Source organism: Aptenodytes patagonicus, chromosome 4 (genome assembly GCF_965638725.1).
Source record: "Aptenodytes patagonicus chromosome 4, bAptPat1.pri.cur, whole genome shotgun sequence".
Taxonomy (NCBI): domain Eukaryota; kingdom Metazoa; phylum Chordata; class Aves; order Sphenisciformes; family Spheniscidae; genus Aptenodytes; species Aptenodytes patagonicus.
Window position 1 is genome coordinate 24610230 of NC_134952.1, and position 24079 is coordinate 24634308.

The following is a 24079-nucleotide window of genomic DNA, read 5'->3' on the forward strand; positions in this document are numbered from 1 at the left end:
GTTTCCAAATATTTGATACAAATCCAAAACCCCTCAAGCCTGAATTTATTTGGCAGGACAAACAATATGAGAGTAACATTGCCAAGACCCTGCTGTCTATTCCTCTGTGTGCTTAATTATTTTTGGTTGTTGATTGCTGTTGGGATTTTTTTTATTTGTTTTTTTCTAGAGCAAATTCACCAAAACAACTGCTTAAGCTGTCAGTTCGTTTTACAGAAAGCTGTGGATTTCTAATACTTAAGCCATATTAGGCAAAAAACATCAGTAATGTCCAATTTAGCAATTTCAAGTGTTATTTTCTTAATCCATGTGAAAATGTCATTAAAAAGAAAAAAAAAAAAACAAAATCTATGATCTTTTTTCTCCTGGAGTCTTCCAGTGTGGAAGTGAAATCTCACGTACTCAGGCATCCATGAATTCTGTTCAGCTGGATTGCAACCTTTGGCTTCCCTTCAGGACCTGTTGTCAGATGGTCTAATAGAAATGGCCATTGAAGAAAATCTTTTATTATTAAGTGACTAGAACTTAATACTTAGGAGAAACAATTCAGATTAGACTATAATGGCACATACATTTGTAGTTATTGTGAGTTTTATAACACAAATGTTGGACTCGGACCATCTGCATTTGGAAAAAAATGCATCATTAATTCTACTGAGACCCTATTTCTTTGTGAGTACAAACCCACTTTCAGCACTGGTTCAGCTCAGTCTCTTTTTCCATATTCTGAAAAGTTTAAACAAGAGTTGATCCTTGCTACTGTAGTTGCCTCGTTTGTTATTTTGGCCTCTTATGAATGCTAATTTTACCTGGAAAAATAAAATATCTAGTGCTCAGGTTGATACTGTTAGCATAGGATTTACTTTCTGATCTTCAGACTAGGCTTTGGAACTAGGAGCACCTTTTCTGCATACAGACATTGGTTCAATTTCTTTTTTTTTTTTTTTTCTGTTATGATAGTCTTGATGTTGATATCTACAATGAGAGGAGCTGAAAAGAAGAGAAGGCACAAAGGCTGGTTGCAATGATATCTGCAAGGTAAAGTAATAGCAACAGGTCTGACAACCAAGTGGCAAATAAACTTTACAACAGAAACATGAAGCTAGATGAGGTTCTCAAAATACCCACTGCCTAGGAAAATTTTGAAAGGATCAAGAAAGCATGCACTACGTGAACATCTGGTAAGTCTTACATTATGGGGAACTTCTGGACCTGTTGTCAGCCATCCCAAATGAGAATAATGAGTTAGATACAGTATTGTTTGTTTATCTCCCTTCATATTAAATGGGGAGAAAATCAGACTATGCTGCAGGTGCTGCTGTGGCCAGTAACAGGAGGTGGATGATGAAGGAGGAATTATGTTCAACATCCAACAAAATGGTGTCATCCCACTTCACTTAACAAGTCACATGGAGAAAACATTGATTTTCATAAACATCAGATTCGTTCCTGCCTGTGTCTGACCACCTTCTCCATTCCATATGAAGTGCCTTGAGGTGAACCTCCAGGGTCTGATCTATGTCAGAGTCACTAACAACAGCAAAAGCCTGTGCAAATAGTGGCAAAGGCTGTTTTAGTAGTTCTGGTAGGACTGGGACCTTATATAGAGTCTGCTCTGTGGTCACGGTAAGTATGAAGTCAAGCTGAAGCACATTTTTAAAAAAAAGAGGTTTTGGATATGAATCTAGCAGGGACCTGTCCTTCCAAAAATGTTTTAAGACTGTGTTTTAATACTTGTGAAAGTATAAGATTTAGTTATTCCAAGTAGTATTCAAAAGATTTGTCTCCTAGTGAAATGTGTAAGTCTTTTAATGTTTTAATCCTTTTCCTTTTGCAGGGAAAAAAAAAAAGGCCACCACTTATTTTATGTAGAATGTCACAGAATATTTCTGCTTAAATCTCAGTACAATTCTTATACTGTCTGGAAATTATAGATTTCCTGTGCTTATAAAATGAGAATGTAACAATCAACCACATTCAATACTCCCAGTCATATCTTTTAGACTTGTCTTTATGCTGTGCACAACATTCTAATTTTATCAACAGAAACATAAGCATGTTGGCAATGTGTTCTGAAGTAAACAGTTCTGCATATGCATTTAACATTGTGGCTTGTGAAACCCAAATTTCATTGTTTGGTAGATTGTAAACAGGAAATCATAACTTCTATAATAAAGATATGGTATTCTGGTTTAAATAATTTACCTTGCTAAATAATATTAGTAGGTGACACTACAACACTGTGTTTTTAAAACTATTTAGAAATGACGTAACATTGACATAAAAAGATTTTCTCTAATATAAAACCTTTACTTTTAAGTCTATGAATTCTTTTTCTGATTTCTTTTAGGGACTGTTTTTTTTAAGGAATTACTAGCTATGGCAGCTGTGTATGTGTATGTGCATGTGCGTGTGTACATGTAGAAAAATAGCACCAATTTGTGGAGCTATTTAATCTTCTGAGTGGAAATAATTACAGATGGATACTGAAAATTATTATATAAAACTAAAGTTCTGTTAAGTCTTTAGATAGTAGCTGAAGTGGTACAAATAGGAAGCAGATAAAAAAGTAGCTGAAACAAAAATAAGCTCATTTATTTAAATTATTATCTCTTCATGCTGATTTTTGAAATTTTAATTTCTAGATTGCACAAACTTGTACATTCAAAGCATTTCATGATACAGCCATAGAAACAAATGTTGTGCTGAAACAGAAGTTGAGTAATCCAAACCAGTACTTTTGTAGCTGTTAAAAATGTATTAATTTATAAAATATTAGATCCACAAATGTACAAAGACACAGAAACACCCTGAATAAAGCACTTATATGGAACCTATTTGTATTATGAATAAAGATATATCACTTTTTTTTCCCCTTTCATATGTAAACAGCCCATAGAAGGCTTGCTTCATTTTGATGGGGGATTGCCTCCCTGCAGACACTGTTCTTTCTGAAAAACACAGAGGTATTTTAGAGAAATAAAAGTGAAGGAACAGAAAAACAGGGATGCAATCTACAGTTATGAGAAATTCCCTGTAGACCAGATTCATAATCCCTCGGGCTGCTTTAGCTATAAGAGACTGCCCTATATACTCCACAATCTTGAAGCCATCTACCCTTAACATTGGCTGTGGTCCTCCTTCCTCTGCGATATGAGATCTGCTACATGTTTCAGTGGCAGCATTTTTATCTTATTTCAGTTTTCTTTGGGTGGAATTGGAGCAGGAAAAGTGAATGCTTGCAACCTAAAGCAAGTGAACAAAGGTTGAACACCTCTTTCAGTGGATGGCAATCTATTGCAAGGGCCAGTGAATAATATTTCATAATTTGAATTTATAGCATGACTATATTTTAGTCCTTCACAGTCTTTTGAAATGGCTTGGACTTAAAACAAATATTTATTGTTGAAAAAGGTTATCAGTTCATCAAATCTATCATACAAAGTTAACACTAATGAGCAACCCTTTAGAAAGGCATTGGTACTGATACAGAGAAATAAAAGTGATAACCTGAGAAGCAGCTTAAAATGACAATTTTGACTTTCAAATGTTTAGCCAGATGCTAAGACCATTGCTAAGACAGATGCTAAGATTCCTTGCTCTTTAAGGCAACAGGCATTTATAGGTTGCTTAAAATGGCACAAATCTTTTTCAAAATGAGGTGAATACAGTTGATGGAAATAATGCTCTTAATTGATCCATATTTTGAGTGAGGAGAATGCCTGTTATCACCAAACAGGGCTTTAAGCAGATTAAGAAAAGCAATAAAACAGGACCCCCAAACCACTCACATTGTCACGTGTTTACCCACAATTTGTTAGTTCATTAAACTTACTTAAACTAAATTAAAATGTTAGATTCCATATGGAGTTGAGATGCGTGACAAATCACTGAAGAAAATATAGCCAATAGCAATTAATTGAGACACAGACATTCAAAGAAGGGGAAAAAAAATAAAGGGGTTATGTTTGTTTTTCAAAGTAGCTAGCTGTATCTTGCTTCTGTCATTTTAGACCCAGGAGAACCAGAACGGCCTCTGCTGATCTAAAACTGCAAGACTTACTGAATTCTTCAAGTTCCTTTTGAACTAACTTATGCTTTTCTTTTTATCTCTCCTTGCAATTCCCTGCCTCAGAGACACCTATTTAGCTGGAGACCAGAGATAGTGCCCTGACCAGTTATAGGTCAAAACACTAATAAATAGTTTAAAAGTGGCTTTTAAATAGCTTTTAAATTGTCATTAACTATTTCAGTACCAGCTAATTCCACAAAGATATATGACAAAATATTTAGATGGTGCATTTCTTTTGTCTTTCCCTTCCCCTAGAAATTTCAGTTGTAAACACCAAAATTTCATTTCAAAATTTGCAGCAATGATTCTGTCTACATTAAAACCAGAACCATGTTCTAAGGCATGGTTAAAGATAAGTTGCTACTTACTGAAACTGAAGTTTGAGTCGTCTTTGAAGAAAGGTATAAACCACATATTCTACTGTTTTTTGTCAACTTTACTTCAGTAAGGTCGATGTAAATACCTAGAAAATAAAAATTTTAGTGTCTTGCACCACTAGAAGAGATTCATTATACAAATTGCAAGGCACTGGAAAAAAACTTCATGGAGCAACTAGCATGGTTTTGAATACTATTTTCATTAGTAACAGTTGTTCAATGGAGTAATGTTTTTCATTTTTCATAGGTTTTGTGCTGTTGTTTTTCATCATTTACATTTTGACTGACTTGCCTGAAAAGAAAGACTTCATTTTTTTACAGTACCTGAAGAAGTTGCATGAAGATTTAAGTAATAAAATGTTTACAATATTTTAGCTTTTTACATGTAATTCTTTAAGATTGCAGTGCTTTACATTGCATTTTTCATTGCCAGTGGCAATCTAAAATACCTGTCCTTTCTTATCACTGATAATTTAGAGACAAATGGAATAGTTTCCTCTAAAGACTCCCTTAAATTATGAATCAGAAGGCTCTTTTACTTGCAGTAGATTTTTAGATGAGTAGGTCAGATGGCAGATATATTTAAGTTTGAGGTGCAGACCTTAACAGTCATACTGTTTACAGAAACAGCTACCTAAAAAGATACAGAGTCTAGCTGGGAGAGGAGGGCTGAAAGATGTGTATTATCAAACTGTGTTGCTATTGAAGTCAATTATTTTACCATTAAACCAATGAAGATTATGAGCAATGCTGACTGGTCTCAAAATTTCTGTGTGAGTTTTGTTTTCAAAATTATACAGATTGTAGGAAGTAAAGAAATTAGTCTAATATGCCCATGGAAATATAGTAGCTCTAAATTCTTAGAATAGAGACAAGGCTAGCAAAACCAAATTATAAATTTAGTTTTCTCTTCACTAATTTTAAGCCAAAATCTACAAAAATCGAGACAGCCAACACAACTGAATTTTAGTAAAGTTAATGTATTTCATGTGATTACAGGTCCATACATATAGATTTTTTTACAGAAAGAAAGCTTATGAATTTGCATGGAATATACAAGTTGTCTTAATATTTGCCCTTTTCAGATCAACAAAAGTACTTCTGTACATCATATATGGGAGTGGAGTGTCGCATTCACCATTTTAAGAAAGAATATTCAAACTTCATACACATGCTGCAGCTGCATAGCTTAATCATGAATCTAAAGGGTAAAGATACATGAATATTCTTTCTCATATATACGTATATATATCCAAAAAATATTTCACAGAACTTTCTAAATATGAATTATGAGCACATACCTGCCAAAGATCAAATGGAAAATATACATGTATTAGTTCGTGAATTTTATTTTTGTGAATTCATCAGAATGAGTTAGAAACTCAGGCAAAATGCATGACAAATCACAGCATTCTACAAGATTATTGGCTAAAAATACTTTTTTTTCCCCTGTACTTATTTGTACATACTCTTACTTTTCTATTACATCTAGTGTGATTTCATTGTCTCTGTACTTGAGTTTTGTAATAAAAATATTTTACATTTCATATAACAAACAAATTCAGTGGCAGTATCAGAGAGCTATAACAGAATCAATTTTGAGAGAAATGTAGAGATTCTATATACACAAAGAAGTCCTTTCAGTAGTCTTGTGATTCTGACCTACACTATTTTTGGAAAGAAGAGAATATTTACCAAGAGTAGTGTAAGAATTCAAATTTTTAGTTACTGAAAGTGAAGAAAGTCTTGGCTTTTCATTGCGTTTGTCAGATGTGGTAACTGAGTGAAGCTCTCACAAAATATTAAAGCATTATAGCACCTAAACATGCCTGCCCTTAAAACAAACAAAAACCCCAAAATTATCCACCCCAAAAACATTAAAAAAACCCATGTACTCAGCTATGCAGTATGAAAAGTAAAATTAATTGAACTCATTAATTGAAATAATTACTCATTCTCACCCTCCTCTCAGACAGTTGATTGGATTTTAACCAGATGCTTCTGCCAGCACCTTTGATCTTGGTAGGAGGAAGAAGTCATTTGACCAAGGCTTTGTAAAGTTATCTTATTAAGTATCTTCAATGAATGTGCAATGTCATTTGCTCCAGGATAATTCAGAACCTAACTTTTTAGACTGGTACTGATTCTTTAGTAAGTAATAATAACAAAATAATTATTTATAAGTGGCATGAAAACGTGCAGTATTAATCTGTGCAAAGTACTTTGAGAGAATGGTTATGAAAGACTCTATGGAAATAGAAGTACTAATTGATCTTAATGGATTCTCATAGAACAGACAGACAGCATGTACTGTAATTCAACAAATTACCTGCTGTTTTGAAGTCTGTGTTGTGCTGGAGTGGATGGATAAGCCTTTAGTGGAAAGTGAGTTAAATATCATTTCTTGATTAACTATGAAGAGAGAGTATGATTTTTTTCCAGAGGAATGTCTGCAGTGACAAGGCTACAGTCTTTCTGATCTTCATAGACATTATTGTCAGAGTACAGCAGGCACACATATATACCCAATTTATGAATATCACAGAAAAACTATAGTTACTGAAGAGATACCGTGAAATGATTTTATGTTTTGGGGGAACCATGCACCCAATAAACATGATAAAAAATGTTATATTGAAAAACTTTTCTGAAGTGTTTATAATCTTGACTAATATATACTTTCTCAAACTATGATGTGCCTCTCTCCTTGAAAGGAGTGCCTGAATACATTAGAGACAGGCTTTTCAGTCTTCTATACGCTGCTACAGTACTCCAAATGGCCATTTCACATACTCTATCCAAATTCCTTTCCACATATTCAAAACAGTCTTTAAAAAACAGGAGAGGCAAAGATTTGGCAATCTTCAGTCTCACAGGGCAGCAGAAAAGTATAAGCACCTTTCCCACTTGTAGTCACCTAGAGGATGCTGCACCCTCTAATTTCTGAAAGCTTAGTATAAGATGTGTAGGCCTAGTTTTAAATGGCAGGGAACATCAACACTTAGTTATCTTCAATGAGATAATTTAGCTTTAAAAAAGCTGTTTCCTAAAGAAAGACATGTTTATTGTCTGGAGGCAGGATAGTTACCATTGTTGGTCTGTGGACTCAAGAAATTTATTCTATATTGTTTTACATTTATTTGTAGCTGGAAGGTGCTGTGTTTGGTTTTCTTTCCCCTATATGCAACACTTCTTTGAGCAAAATTTTTTTTTGCAGCACATTTCTAAAGGAGATGTCACTCCTAAGACATAAAAGACTCCATGTTACAATAAATAAAATGGGCAAATACTAAAATATTCAAGCTAGCTTTGTATAGCATGAAAAATAGGTTTCTCTTCTGGATTTCATTTTGGAATAAATCTTCAAATGATTAGGTGGAAGCCACTGAGGAAGTAAAATGGAGTATTTTCTCCCTACTTGAAACCTCCTAATTAGTTTAATACTTAGTGAAGCATAAAAATTGGATTTGCAGCTGTGTAGTTACCCTTACGTGAGTTTCAAAGGTATAGCCAAGATCTGAATTTAGCATAAGAAGATGACACACATAGTTGTACAGAGGATTGTTTGGTGTCCCTGGACCCTCCCATAATGCAGTAGATAATGAACATTCTATTAATTTTCTAAAGTAGTTCATAATTAGGAGACTTTTTCAGACTGCACCTGGGAACTTGACTTAGTCATAAAACTGTGGAATTTGAAGTCAAGATATGAATTAAAATTTTGTCACTAAAGGATTTAGCCATGAGGTCACAGGTCTCAAACTTACTTGACAACAGGTAAAAGTAATTTCCAATGACTGAGCAGAATATTTATTAGATAATATAGGTGTACCTCCCCATCAGTTACAAATGATACCGCTTTCTTTTGTATTATGCTTAGCTTTCCACTGCCATTCTGGGTCCTAAGGTTCAGCTGGGGAGAGTACAGAAAAGATCATCAATATCCCAAGTCCATTTCCAGGAGGACTACAGATGGTTTCTTTTTCCTCACTCTTAGGTCCACTTGCAGCATGTTATCAAACATACAGAAATGACTCTACACCTTGTACTTTCTTCACTGGTTCACAGTTCCATGCAAATTTACCATATATCATGTGTTTTTTACATATGTTGGATACTTGTTCTTTGGGGGTTTTTTATTACCACTAAAACTGCTTTTACTGTTTTTACTGCAGTTCCCAAGGTTGCATCCCTTTAATAACCAGTAAGTGACCATTGGTTAGTTGTTTACAACCCCAGAAACTCCAGTATTATCTTGTGCTTGTACTTTCAAGGCTTCTGCTGTCACACCATGGAGAATACTCCACTATGCTGCATATTATTCAAGGGTCATAAATAGCTCATTCCATACAGAAAAAACACTTGTTGCTACTATCTGTTAGTTAAAAAAATATTTACAGCAATAAGCATTACACAACAATTGTACAACAGCTAAAACAAAGTAAATAACAGTCATCTGGTCTTTAGATAATTTTTGTTACAGCTAAATAAGATAAAACACAGCTCCAGACGGGCCAAGGCAAGTTCTGAAAAACTCTGACAAGCCTTGTGGCCTCTGTTGTTAGCTTAATGCAGTACTACATTTACTGGGTTGCTAGGCTACATATGACTATGGACATATGAGCTATTATATTTTTACTGTTTTTAAAGTAATATTTCCACATTCAACAAGCTGATATCCAAAGACATTTTAAGAGCAAAGAGGAAACAGAACCATGAGCACAGATGGTCTTACCAGGTGTCAAGATATTTTTTCTCAAGGACCAAACACTTAACCTGAAAGAAGATAATCTCTTCTGAGTGGCAGTAAAGACCACTACCCTGCTGTTTCACAAAATGTTTTCATCTGACTTACAAAACACAAAAAAATATTTTTCAGTTTCTCTCTGCATTTATCATTCTTCTAAGACTTTATTACTGGAAAAGAAGTAGTTATTTGTTTCCTCTGTAAACAAAAGTTTTAGAAACATCAGTGTTGTATTTTTTCAAAAGGTCTGATCAACTATAAGAGGGAATAAAATCTGGACTTCAGGAAGCATAATGTTTGTGACACTCCTAGTTTTTGTAGAATTCAAATTTTACATCTTTGATCTGTTTGCGGATTAAATGTCTCCCCTTCAAATGATAGAGCTTTTTCTTTTTTTTTTTCCCCCAAGTAATGTAGCAATCCTGCCTTTACACAAATAAGGTATTTCATGTCAGTTTCGAATGCTCCTACCAGCTAACAAGAACACTTGAGACAAAACATAACTTAGACACTAATTCTTTTCTACTGACAGCCATTTGCTTCAGAATGAGTTGTCTCCTTTCTTACCACATTCGCAGAACTCTTATTGGCCATATAGGGTAAGTAATTAAATGTCCAGCCAATGAAGCAGAAAGCAGCTAACTTCACAATCAAGCAGCAAAAGCATTTCATTATTACAGGCTACTTTATTTGATTTCAAGGTAGTTCCATCTGTTTTCTGCTCATGACTTTAAAACCATAAAGAGGCAAAGATTTCTTAACTCTTCTGAGAACACATTTGGTACCAAAATACCCTTATCCTTCTTCTCAGTGCTTTTCACTGGGAATTTACCATTGAATCTTATGATAAAAGAATCATGTTCTGGGGAAAATAAGGCAAATTCTCAAACAGAAATGAGGAAGGCCAGTTGAAAAAGTAATGACACATAACAGTTCTAAGCAATTTGAGAAACTGGTCATAAACCAGAAATATCATCTTTCCATGACATAAGATGTGGGGGTGAAAAGCGGCACGGACTCCGGCAGACACGGCAACCAAAGACCTTTATTGCTCTTTGTTAGTGTCTTTTATAGCAAGCAGAAGTGTACACGCGCTACCTGCAGCTTGCAGATAGGTTATAGCCTTGTGTTCACGCGCATCTATGCTCTAGCAGATTGGCCCGTTCTTTCTGATCATGCGAAATGCCCTCATGGTCTTTATCTTGTTTTTCTCCTTCTAGCTGCACATTCCTTTCTCCGTTGTTTTCTGCTTAAGTGCCTTGTCATGCCAGGTGGTACAGTGTTTGCTCATTAAAATCAAACTCAGGAATGTCCGTTAGTGAGATTCCCATCCCCACAATAAGACTACAAATTTATCAATAATTTGCACATTATCATTATTGAAATTGTTACTATTGCAAATCTGGCTAGTTTAATGGTACTGAAAGTAGAGATTTTCTGGTAACAAATCATGAGTTTAAACAACTTCATGGCATAAGAAAAATAAAACTTAGGGATATGTTCTTTTAGTAAGAGGTGCAGTTTAATGCAGTTTTATATGTATTTGTCGTGGTTTAACCTCAGTCGGCAACTGAGTACCACACAGCTGCTCGCTCACTCCCCCCACACCCCGGTGGGATGGGGGAGAGAATGGGAAGAGTACAAGGGAGAAAAACTCATGGGTTGAGATAAAAACAGTTTAATAATTGAAATAAAATGATAATAATAATGTAATAATAATAACAATAATGATAATACACAAAGCAAGTGATGCACAGTAGAATTGCTCACCACCCGCCGACCGATGCCCAGCCAGTGCCCGAGCAGCGGCCCCCCCGGCCAGCTTTCCCCCAGTTTATGTACTGAGCATGACGTTGCATGGTATGGAATGTCCCTTTGGCCAGTTTGGCTGTGCCCCCTCCAGCTTCTTGTGCACCTCCAGCCTTCTCAGTCGGTAGAGCATGGGAAGCTGAAAAGTCCTTGAGTAGTGCAAGCACTACTTAGCAGCAACTAAAACATCGGCATGTTATCAACATTATTCTCATCCTAAATCCAAAACACAGCACTGTACCAGCTACTAGGAAGGAAATTAACTCTATCCTTGCCGAAAGCAGGACAGTATTCAGATTAGCTGATTTGCCACAAGCTTTAGCTGTAGGCAGAGCTAGCATACATTTGTTCCTGCTTGTGAATACATGCCCTTATCGTGTGATTACTCTGGTAGCTCTTCCTTACTCATTTAGAACTCTGTCAAAGGCAAATCCCTGATTTATAACAGAACCAGCTTCTCTGAGGATCACCTGCATGTGAGAAGAGATGTTATATCAAATCCTCTGGATTTTTAAAAATGCCATTTAATTTCCTCAGTTTTAAATTCAGATTGCCTAAATAATAGGAATTAAATAGTATGCTTCAGGGAGAAAACATACAAGGAACCTTTCTTCTACTACAAATCTGTATTTTAATTAAAGGTATTCTGATAATTCATGAGATAACACTTTAAAATTGACAGTACCTCCAAACTTGATTTACAAAACTTTCCCTAGTCTGTTTCAAAATTTATAATTGTCAATCCTTTATTAAAAAATAAACATATCTACCTTGAGGCCTACCTAGATCTTCTCATTAGACTTTGTAAAGTTTTCATATGTACACAAAGGAGCACAAGTGTAGAGTTTATATTTTACATAATCCCCATCTGGAGAGAAGGAAGAAATTTGTTCAGTTCCTGATAAAGAAAAATAACATTAACAGCTAGACAAAGCAGCTTTTAAGAGTGGTATTGCTAAAGAACACACGTTACAGATGAGGGAATTAGTGAAGAGATCAGAAATAGATTGATAATTACAGTGTACTTAAACATATGTTACACTTAATACCCCAAACCACAGGAGAATAAAAGGAAGAAATTTTTCCAAAGGACTGTTTTCAATACAAAAAATAACAGAATATCAAAAGTAGAACATTGATCAGAATCATGTTAATTGTGAAAAAGTACATATTTATTGTGGAAAGAATTGAAAGTAGTTTAAAAAAAAAGTGCTTAATTTTAACATTTTAAAATACATTTAATTTCCTTAGAAATACTCTCATTTTGAAGTCTACTTTCTCATCTAGAATAGTTTAAAATGTGAAAAAATGGGTAGGAGTGTACCTATTTTATATTGATTTTGTAATCAGATATCTCTGACTTCTTGAATATCACATATAATTAATTTTACTAACTGGTTACATTCCTCAAATGGCAGGTAATTGTTTACTCAGTTTATGTCCACGTGCTTTTCAGAGGTAATTGTGTCCTGTTTTGTTGAGGATGGTGGAAAGCAATTTCTCAGTCTAACCAGAGGAAAATGAAAGGTACATTTCTGCATGACTTCATAAATAAACCTAAAGTTCATATGTGATGACTGTGCTTATATCCAGCATTATTTTATTTTTTCAGTTATCCAAGCAATTTAATTATTAACAATGTATTTATATTTGCAAGCTAAAGTCTTCAGAGAATTTGAAGGTGGGTGCTTAAAATGCTATCACCATCAGTTCTACAAGGAAGCATGGACACTGAGTATTTTCAGCATCCTCTAAATGTTGGAATGAGAGTATGATAATAAAGTGTATTGACTTTCTTAGCCCTACTTGAAGAAAAATTTTGAGCTGGATAAATTAAACATTGTGGATAAAATAATTTCAGTGTTCTGCTGTTTTTCACTCGCATCAGTGTTCAACTGTTTGTTTTTGACAAATAGGTAGATTACTATTACATGACAAAAAGAGAAAGTGATTGCTACAAAACTGTCTTTTTAGAGCTAAATTATAGAGACATTGGCCATATCAGCATGACTATTCCATGCTGAATTCCCAGCTGTCCTGCAGATTAAGTTACAGAACATGTTCTTAGACATTTGCTACGCCATTAGTTAACACCATGGCTTTCATTTTTTCCCTTTACTGTAGCAACAAGCTAGCATCTCCTTCTCTAGCCTTTCTCTCCCTCTCTCAGTATAAACTCCAACAAAAATTTTAAGTTTGACTACTTCCAGAAAAGGGAAGATTGATTCCTGCTCAGTCCTTTGTGATCTAGAGTTAAGAATTTAATCCTATATGAAGAGTGTATATTAAGGCTTACTTTTTTTTTTTTTTTTACCAGAAACTTAAAGTTGCTCTTTAGTCCTAGTCTTAGTAGATACAATTGTAGGGAAACTGCCTTCCCTTTTATTATACAGACACCCCAAGGAAAAGGCTCTGAATACAAAGAATATAGCAAGCTTCCTGGAATTTATCAGCTGCAACTTTCAGCCCTGCTGTATCTGAGGTATCTGTAGACCTAGCTGGAGGTCCTAGATGTTCTGCTGATCCATTCTTGGTCTACATACTTGGCCATATGGGCAATATGCTGCATAACATTCAGAAGGCCCCACATTAGACTGCGTAATCCCACAGGATATATAAGAAGCCTAAGAAAATGGCCACTTCTCTGAGCATCACATCCCAATTTCTTAGACATCTTAAAAAAAACCAGCTATTGTTCATGCATGTTTCGCATGTGTGGTGAGTCCAATTAGTTGTACTCGCTATCGGGGCCCTGAGGGCAGCCATGGCCTCTATGGCCCCTAACCAGTCTCACCCGGGGCCACCACCTGCATCCCCGTGCCCAGGGGCCCCAGTTAAGACAGGACACTTCAGAAGCAGGGCTGGAGGCTGGCATTGCTATGGTGGGAATTACTGGGGTAGGGACTGAGCTGAAGGGGGGTCCTGGGCCATGGGAAGGGGTGGAGGAAGCTCCAGGGTGGGCTGGGCAAGGCCAGTGAGGCCTGTGGGTGCACTCAGGGCCCTGACACTTGCTTCACAGGCTGACGAAGAAATGCTGCTTATCTTTCCTGGTTTGCCTTGGATTTCAGCATAGAATATCTGGCAACCTAACCTAGCTTTCAGTAGTATTAAAAAAATAATAATATATATATATAAAGGTATGTGGGAGGGATCTGGGAAGCCAAACAAACATGGACAAAAATTTGTTTCTGCCTTCAGAGATCACCATGAAAAGCAACTAACTGGTCCAAACTTAGAATTACAGTTTTCAGACTGAACTCTGGAATATGCTGATATATTTTTTTCAATCAGGGTAAGACTCAACTGTGGCATCTCAGCACCAGTACGTGGTTCAGTATGTTTAATCACTTGTGGATTAAGATGAAAATTTCCCAAACTTTTACTTTTTTGAGGTTTTTACCTCCTATCCCCCTGCTTTAGTTTCCTCTTGCTCTGATGATGTTAAAGAGTCTGAAAAAGTCATCCTTTGAACACACAATATCACTACTTCACTACAGTGACAGTAGGACACTCCGTTACGGGCACAAAGATTTTTGGGACTAAAAATCTTGGGATTTTTGTGAGAGAGGCTGAGGGAGCTGGGACTGTTTATCCTGGAGAAGAGAAGATTCAGGGGGATCTTATGAATGCATATAATTACCTGATGACATGGTGTAAAGAAGTCAAAGGAGATTCAGTGGTGCCCAGTAAGAGAACAAGAAGAAATGGGCAAAAATAGAAATGTAAGAAATTTCCATTTAAATATCAATGCGGGGGAAAAAAACCCGCACTGTGGGGATGGTTGAGCACTGGAACAGGTTGCCTAGGGAGGCTGTAAAGTTGTGGCCCTGAGCAGTCTGCCCTAGCTGAACCTCTCTGAGCAGGGAGTTAGATGATTTCCAGAGGTGCCTTCCAACCTCAGCCATTCTGTGATTCCACTTGCTTGTACAGGTGCCCGCTGTTCTGCTAAGGTGAAGACATCGTGTTAATTGAAGAGAAATTTTTGAGGTTGTAAATATAAGGGTATGTGGAAGAAGAGTGTCTGCTCCCTCCTTCCCTCCTGTATCTGGTCAAGGACCTTGTTAAGGCAAAAGGGGATGATAAGAAAAAAGGGAAACCATGAACAAACATACTGAGACACAAATGTGATCAACAAATGATAAGGGAGGCAATAAGGAGAACCAAAGCCGGTCAGTCACTAATTGATGAGGGTATGTAGAATGTGGGAACATTTATTTCTGTAAGATTATGTGATCAAGGACCTTGTCAAAATGGTATGACAAGAGGAAGGGAAAAATAATAAACAAAATATGCAGAGACACAGATCTAACAGACAAACATAAGGGAGACAATAACTGGAAACAAACCTGGCCCGTCACACTAATTGATGGGCTATCAAGAAACTGCAGGCAAACCAGGAGCTTGCAGATGATAAAGATGCAAACCTGAGGGTCCAGGCTGTTGCAGAGGGTCATTGGAGCTATGCAAACTGATGGGAGAATGTGCAGGGGAAGGGGTTCAGGGAGGAACAAAGGAAGAACAGACAGAAAGGGGTATAAAAGGGGTCAGTCACTTGTAAAATGGAGCTGGTCAGTACGCTTTTCTGACTGAGCCCTGCACCTGACCACCACAGTCTGTCCTATCTTCTTACTAAATACTTTCTTAATTGTCCCTCTGCATAATCTCACTCTCTATCCCACGTGGTTTTGAAGACCTATATATATATATCATTTAAATTTTAGAAAGTGTTCCAGCAAAACATATATGTAATTGCAAGGCATTAAAGGACTTCTCAAAACCTAGAATTTGGACCACAGAGGGTTATACTTTTAAACAGAATTATGTTAGGTCAGGTATATAGCAATCAATTCTTGTCGTTTATAATTAGCAGTTATATATAGCTTTTATGAAATTAAATGCATCCCTGCTGTTTATATGAATATTGTAGTGGGGGGGAAAAAGCTCACTTGGCATCAGTGAGGAAAATTCATCCCACAACTTATGTAGTACCCAGGGAGAGCTTTGCTGTTTCCTTATTATGTTCCATTTGAGCTCTATAAAACTCACACAATGCAAAACATAAAAACCTGTATTATTTATGATTGCTACTGTTTCACCACTTACAGTCAAGAAATTTATAGGTGAAACTCCATTTCCTGGACTACTCTGTGTCTAATATTGTTTATGAATTTTATATTCTTTTTCTGATTGAGTTTATTATTTCAGTGTATAGGACAGCTAAACTCCCTGGAAACCACTGCCCACTTGACTAGGAATAGATATGTGAAACCACAGGTTTATTGGCATTGTATATGACCAGCTGAAATATGAAATACTTCACCCACATCCCTAATAAAACAATGTCTGGTTTCCCTTCTTGGGTCTTAAACAATGGTACAGGAGTTTCATTAAAACTTTGTGGTTTCACAGTGACAAAGCATCAAGAATAAAATAGGATGGTTGAAGCTAAACTAATGCAGTTTCACTGAAACCATAAGGATTGTTGGTTTATAAACAACGCAAAATAATATATATGACATATATATATGTTCTCTGGAAACACATGGTTTCATCAGTAACAGAGCAGAATGAGAGTTTTGAATTTCTAATCAACAGTCCCATTTTGTGCTGTATATTTGTCCTTTTCAGTTGGCAATTGCACAGATTCCATTTCCCTTTCTTTTGCAATTGACAACTCATGACAGGTGAAAGAGTGCATAATCAGTCGAAATAAAATAAAAATTATTGTGGGAAAGTATTTCAATGTTTTTGTTTTTCTACTGAGATATATACTTTTGTCTTTTACACAATATATTTATATTTGCAAGTTTAAAATAACTTCTTTAAAACAAACAAACAAAAAGAAGAATCTTCATTAGAATTTCTCTAACAGAAGCTAAAAGTATAACACTGTTGCAAAACTCGGAGCTCCAAATGAGCTAACACAGCTCTAGGGAATTTGTAAGAATAAGTTGGTTTTGAATTTTGAAAAATTTAAGAGACAACCAGAATCACTTCTTTTACTGTACAATCACTCTTCTCTTCCTTCCAGCCACACACCCATTTACTGCTATTAACCTCTCAAATTCACTGTATCAAATGTACATTTGGCAAATTCTCTGCATCCCAGTAGAAACTGAGAAAGATGACCCAAGAAAACCTGGAGTGCCTTTTTTCATAAAGTATGGTTAAACTATCTTTAAATTAAATTTTAGTACATGAAACAACTTTCAAAATGTTTGTCTTCTGTGGATGAAATGCTTTTGTCACAAAAATGCATGGATGCACTAACTTTGGACAGCATTTCAAAGGTCCACAGATTCAAGGATGATGCAATCCTTGCAAGATCTGAACGATGATCTGGAAGAGTGCATCTCTTCTCATCAAGTCCAGGGTATTTCCTAGTTTAGGTATTGCAGCTGAATGCCTTAATTTGAATGCTTGACCTAGCTGTCTACATATTTTGTGAGAGGAGAAAATGACATATGAAAGGTAATCTAGTCTAAAATCAAAGTGTGCTCTATTTAAAAAAAAAAAAAAAAAAAAGAACATAATAAAATGTAAACATTAAGTAACACAATTTCACTTCTTGGAAGTCATAAAATAGACTAATTTTAGATGTCTGTACTTCTGATGTTCTCCTGAAAAGGTAGATTTTTCCATTGTTCCACTTGTCAGGTCAGTTTGAAGGTCCTGCATAAGTAATAGTCAGAACATATTTTAGGATTCCAGAGTTAATCTTAATTTTTTTTTATATTTTTTAATAAGTCTGACAGTTCAACAATTCCCGTATAAAGTAAGATTCTATAACACATAATTTTAACAAAAAATGCTTCTGTTATAAAACTTTTGCTTATGCTTAGCATTATTACATTTTTGCTATCTCATCAATATTCTAAGATTTCATACACATATGAAATGTACTGGTATTCAAGTAATGGAATTTCACTTGTTCGAATTGGAAAATTAAATAAGCAGTTGTATTGTTATTAGAAAGGTAATAAAAACATCCCAACTTGCAGAAAAATATTTTTTAAAAAGAGCAAAATCTCTATGTCCATATAAACTCTTCTACAAAACTGCCATAGTGAATAGATCAGTGAAGTGAAAACAAAACATTTCTATGTATTGCACAGAATTAATAGTAGACTGAACGACTGAGGGAAGGTATACATGTCACATAAGACAATGCAAAGAAGGAATAATTCAAAGCACAAGGCAAAGTGTGTGAAATCAGCGTAAACCGCAAACTCTGACCGTGGGGCATAATGACTGAGCCACTCCACATCACTTAGTGAAGGAAAGAAAATTCTACTTGAAGTTGACTAACTGCAAGGATATTAAACTGAGCAGATCCATGAAAGGATGTCGGTAGAGTGATGAAAATTTTCTTGACCTGGAAAATTTTTTTCTGTGCAGACTGTATAGCACTGCAACAAAGACTATTTTAAGTTATGCATAGAATTGTGACAGTTAAAACAGTATAGTACAGCTCCCTAATTTTTACAAACCATTACAGCAACATCAATAATAATCTTTTGTGCATTTTGTCTTTTATTCCACATGTGCTATCTGAGAACTCTTACCTCCTTAGTCAACCTTCCTAGACAGAGAAGACAGAGAGACACGTATGCCTAGAAGGAAAGAGCTGACAATCTCTGATATTAACCTTACTCATAACTTAGTCCTCTTGCTAACATGTTTTGTTTTCTGTCCTCTTTTCCTTTGCCTTCGACTCTCTTTCACACCAGCATGTGGACAAAAGATCTGACCCATTTAGAGGTCAGTAAATACTTAGACTTGTTTGTTTGTTTGTACTTTCCATCACTAAACAAAACTTTAAACTAATTTGGTAAATTTCATTTTTCCCTGCATGTTAGAAGAAATAAAACCAAAAGATTTATCTTCCTCTGTAGTTATTAAGAAGCAGTCAGGAGTAAGACCATGAAAAGAACCATGACATTTTATCACTAGACCTCAAATGACATAAATAGTCTGCACTTGACCCATAAATCAGATCAGTCTTTTCCAGATATAAATGCCTTAAAGTGAGTGTAAAATATTGGTTTAAAAATGTGCTTCAAAATTTCATTTTATATCACACAGAGAATGACAAGGTTTACCAAAATCCAACAATTTTTAAGTCTTTCTTTCACAGTTTATTGCTGCTTTTCTTTCAAGAAATCTGCATTTTGAGATTCAGCTGCTCAAAAATAGGAACAGAAAGGCAGTATGGACTAAATTAGTGTAATTATAATGTAAGTGTAAGAAGAAAGCATCCATTTATTTTATTTATCTCAGGTAGAGTCTTGCCAGAATCAATATAGGAGTCAGAACTGCATGACCAATGAATGTTTAAAATATTGTCTATTCTTAACCATAGTAAAATGAAATGCACTATTATTTTATAGTAAACTGAAGGCCAAGTTATTATATTTAAAAGCATTATGTGGTTGTTTTGAATACAGTGAATTTCTAAATGAAGTGGTATATCTTAATGGTGATTTTCACACTGGAAGAAAAAAATTTTTCTTGATGACTTGATTTTTCTGTAAAAGTATACTTATCTTACTGTAAATATTATGAATCTTTTGCACTCAAAATATTTTATAAACAGTCATCACGTGCAATAATATGGGGCAAACATTGAGAAAAGTAATATAATCTTGAATTTGATTTCCTCAGAATTATATTAGACATCTGAGCTCAAACTGCATCTGCTAGAAATCAAAGTTATTTTAGCTACTTCTCAAGAAAAAGTGTAGGCATAGTTGTTTTGTTTTTTTTTTTTTCCCCCCCAGTTCAGCATGGGTCTTAAAGGAACTAAAATTTTAATATCTCACACACAGAATATACAGTCATCTGTAGAGATTGCTCATAAAAGAAACAATGGCATAGACGAAAATAATGATAGCTCTGCACACTAGAAATCCTTTGTCAATCTTCACAATAGTAGGTCTAATAAAAGAATGCTTACCTGTGGCTTTGTCAAACCAGGGGACGCAGCATTGTTTGCAGGCCAGGTCGAGATGCATTCTTTGGCCCTTCCTCACACCACATGCTCTGTACATCTTGCTTTCCTCTAAGAACATACCTTCCATTCACAAGAAACCAAGGACTTTAGGTTAAGCGAGAACCACATTGCACTTTGACCAGGACTGGGACCTCAAAATATGCTAAAGTGTGCATCGGAACATCAGTTTAGAGGAACTAATAAATGAAACTAACTAATTCAATTCCTATGAATCTGAGGATTAAAAAGTTTTTGAACTGGGAACTCCACAAGTTGCGGGATAGTATGTTTTGTGTTTACATTATGAATTCCATACTGAAGAGCTGTAAGATGCTTGGTCTCAAGTGCTAACCTTGCCTTGCCATAGCTTTAACAGCTGTGTATGTTTTGGCAAGTCTTTAGCTATCCTCGTGGAGAAAGAATGATACAGAGACTCTTTTCTTCATAAAACAGTTTCAGTCCCAGTATATATCTGGACAAAAATACAGTTCATAGGCACTGAAAGCAAGTGTGGAAACCAAAGAAAAATTAGTTTTAAAAAGTTGGCTGTCTATGAAGGGGCTGCCAGGAGTACTCTTCTAAAGTGCAGGGTGTGCTGCTTCTTTAGAAAAAAGAATTATTGGAGTATAGGGAGTCTTGCCATTTCTGACAGAATTGTCCTTCTCCTAATGAGGATGAATGTTTAAAAGCAAAAAATTAAGATGTCAATTGGTTATTGAATAACCAAATAAACTGTAAAGTCTCTAACACATTTTTGTAAGCATATCCATTAGAGTTCATTAGATGTAATAGGCCAATGTAAAAATAACATGCTGGATTTGAATGACTGTGTAGTCTAGTCAGTAGCATACTAGGTGAGGAAGTATCTGTAGCAAGGAAACAATGAAGGGTTTGGAAAGGGTATAGCTGATGGAGGCGAGAGGGAGGTTTGCTAGCTCTTTCAGCAAAGAGAAGGAAAGGTATTTATCACCCACATAACACAGAACACTATAAATTTTTGTATGTTAAAAATGTATTACAGGCTCGAGAAATGGGCTAACAGGAAAATCATGAAGTTCAACAAGGAGAAATGCTAAGTTCTGCACCTGGGGAGGAATAAGCCCAGGCACCAGCATATGCTGGGGGCCACGCAGCTGGAAAGCAGCTTAGCAGAAAAAGACCCGGGGGTCCTGGTGGACACCAAGTTGAACATAAGCCAGCAATGTGCCCTTGGCTAATGGTATCCTGGGCTGCATTACAAGCAGTGTTGCCAGCAGGCCGAGGGAGGTGATCCTTCCCCTCTACTCAGAACTGGTGAGGCCACACCTGGAGTGCTGGGTCCAGTTCTGGGCTCCTAAGTACAAGAGAGACTGGGAAATATTGGAGGGAGTCCAGCAAAGGGCCAGTAAGATGGTGAAGGGACTGGAGCATCTCTCCTATAAAGAAAGGCTGAGAGACCTGGGACTGTTTAGCCTGGAGAGAAGGCAGCTCAGGGGGATCTTATCAATGTATACAAATACATGAAGGAAGGGTGCAAAGAAGATGGAGCCAGGCTTTTTTCAGTAGTGCCTAGCGACAAGGCAAGAGGCAAAGGGCACAAACTGAAACACAGGAGCTTCCGTCTGAACATCAGGAAATACTTCCTTACTGTGAGGCTGTCCAAGCACTGGCAAAGCTTGCCCATAGAGGCTGTGGAGTCTCCATCCTTGAAGACATTCAAAAGCTGTCTGGACATAGTCCTGGGCAACTGGCTCTAGGTGGCACTGCTTGAGCAGGTGGATTGGACCTGATGACCTCCAGAGGTCCCTTCCAACTTCAACTATTTTGTGATACTTTAAAAATATTAAATCAACTGCTGTAAAATTCTCAACTCTACATGTAGGAGTATGTATCTATGATGCAGTAGGACATAGTGCTTTTAAGCTGTGGGAACAGACTGTGTTACACTTGTGAAGATCTCCCAAAGGTAGTGTTACACTCAAAATCTTGTTATGGGCAAAAAAGAACACATTGTATGTATGTGGAGCCAATTTTTGCTAGCTAATTCAAATATTAGCAAAGAAAAAAACCAAACAAACAAACAAAACCAACCCAGAAAATCCCAACAGTCATTATTAGCCCAGTTACAGCAATGATAACACTTAAAAGTCCAAACACAGAACAGCCTCAATAATAATGTTTTTACAGTTGTTATGCAAGAAAACTTACTCATAGGTGCCTCTTCCATTTGCTGTTATGCTCATCTCTCAGGTTCCAAAGGTCAGTGGCACCAGTCTTTCTCAAGCAGACACATGGTGGGGTCACAGCAGGTTGCCAGTTGTCCCTCTTTGCTGGAAGTTCAATGTTGAGTATCTCCTCAGACTTAGGATTGCTATGGGCCTATTTTTAAGTTTTCTTACCACAGTCTACTTCATCCTCTTTGATGCCCTGCTGAAATGTGAAATTTGCACAGAAACCTCCACCAGCTTCAGCTGACAGAAAGAGCAATTGTTCTTTTTGCCATGACTATCTTGGTCAGACTTTTGTTATGGATGGCATTCACAGAGCTTCAGTTAAATAAAACAGGTGAGGCAGCGATCACTTGGCCAGTCCTAAAAACAAGCTAAACTCAGCTCAGCTGAAGGCAAGCTTAGGCAAGTGCTGAGATCTTGTGATTTCATGTCAATCCAATGCTTGTGAACTGTAACTACAAATGGCAAAAAATTAATTTACTGGGGTACACTAGAGAAGACAGCAAGTTTATTTAAATTCTGTTTTTCAGAGATCTGCATCTCCACTGAAAAAGAGCTATGGACTGGGAAGAGATTTACAGAGTACATATATTATTTATAAATGATCAAATCCAGGGAAATCTAAATGTGGGTCTTGGGCGTAAGAGTTTCTAATATTAGCATAGTATATTAGCATATTTAAGGTTATATTCTAAAGATAACCAGAAGGCAGTGCCCTGGGCCAAAACATCCTTATATAGTTTGTTTAGTAATGGATCTATTTTATGACTGTTTCTGTAAATATATTCCACTAACTAATAGATGGAAAATTAATAGTGTATTTGCCAACTGTTGCAACTGCCACAAATTGTAGATACCTGAGATTAATTCTGTCCCTCTACAGAAAGACAGGTACATAATAAGAAGAGCAAATAGTGACAAAAAGACACTCAACATTCATTTTTGCCCAGTGGTTTTCCTCATTTGAAAAAAATTGCTAAAATCATCAGATCATGTAATACTTACATTTCAGCTGCGAGTTCAGACTTTAGTAGCTTTATGTCTGCTTGTCATCATGACAATCAAGCTGAGTATTATAGTTTAATATAGGTACCACTGTACCACAGATGATGTTTCACAGTGTTGGTCAATGTGTTTAGTTGTTAGATTCTCAGTATTACTTCTACAACAAGTTAGATGCAAAACTGTAAATGACCCCACCTAATAATTTTTTAATTTCTGTTAATCATTGGGAATGATTAATGGGCAGAATCTGATATGTACTTAGTGCAAATCCCCAGAGGTAAAAGATGTGGCACAAATTTGAGGTATCTTGATGTGTATAGCTGGGGGCCATAGCAAGAAACATAAGAGATCATGTGGAACACTGATTTTATCTAAGTCTTGGGAACTTCCAGAGTCCAGTACACCAGGTCTCCTTCCTCTTTGCTCAAAAACATCCTCAGCCAGATAGAAAGATTTGGATTCTTTTAATCATTAGCATAACTAGTAGAAGACACATACCAGTGCACTAGATACTGTTCACACCTGTATTCACATGTACAGCTACACATATATTAACATATGTGCATATGTGAAAGTGCATGTAAGCTTATATACGTTTATTTTTTGTACTTAAATGTTTTTGTGCAATTACGCACAAAAATTGAGAGCATGCTCTGTAATCATATTTCTGTGCAATCTGTGTTCTAAATTAAACAATTAAATTAAGAAACAAATAATTAAATAACCAAATAATCTAATAATGAAAAAATTGAGATTTACCACTTAAGGCAAAAGCATGCCAAAACAGAAATATAAAGAATAAGTTCTAGAGCCTTCAGTTTAGCTGATGACACCCTAGCTTTTCATTATCTTGGCTTTTGTATGTTG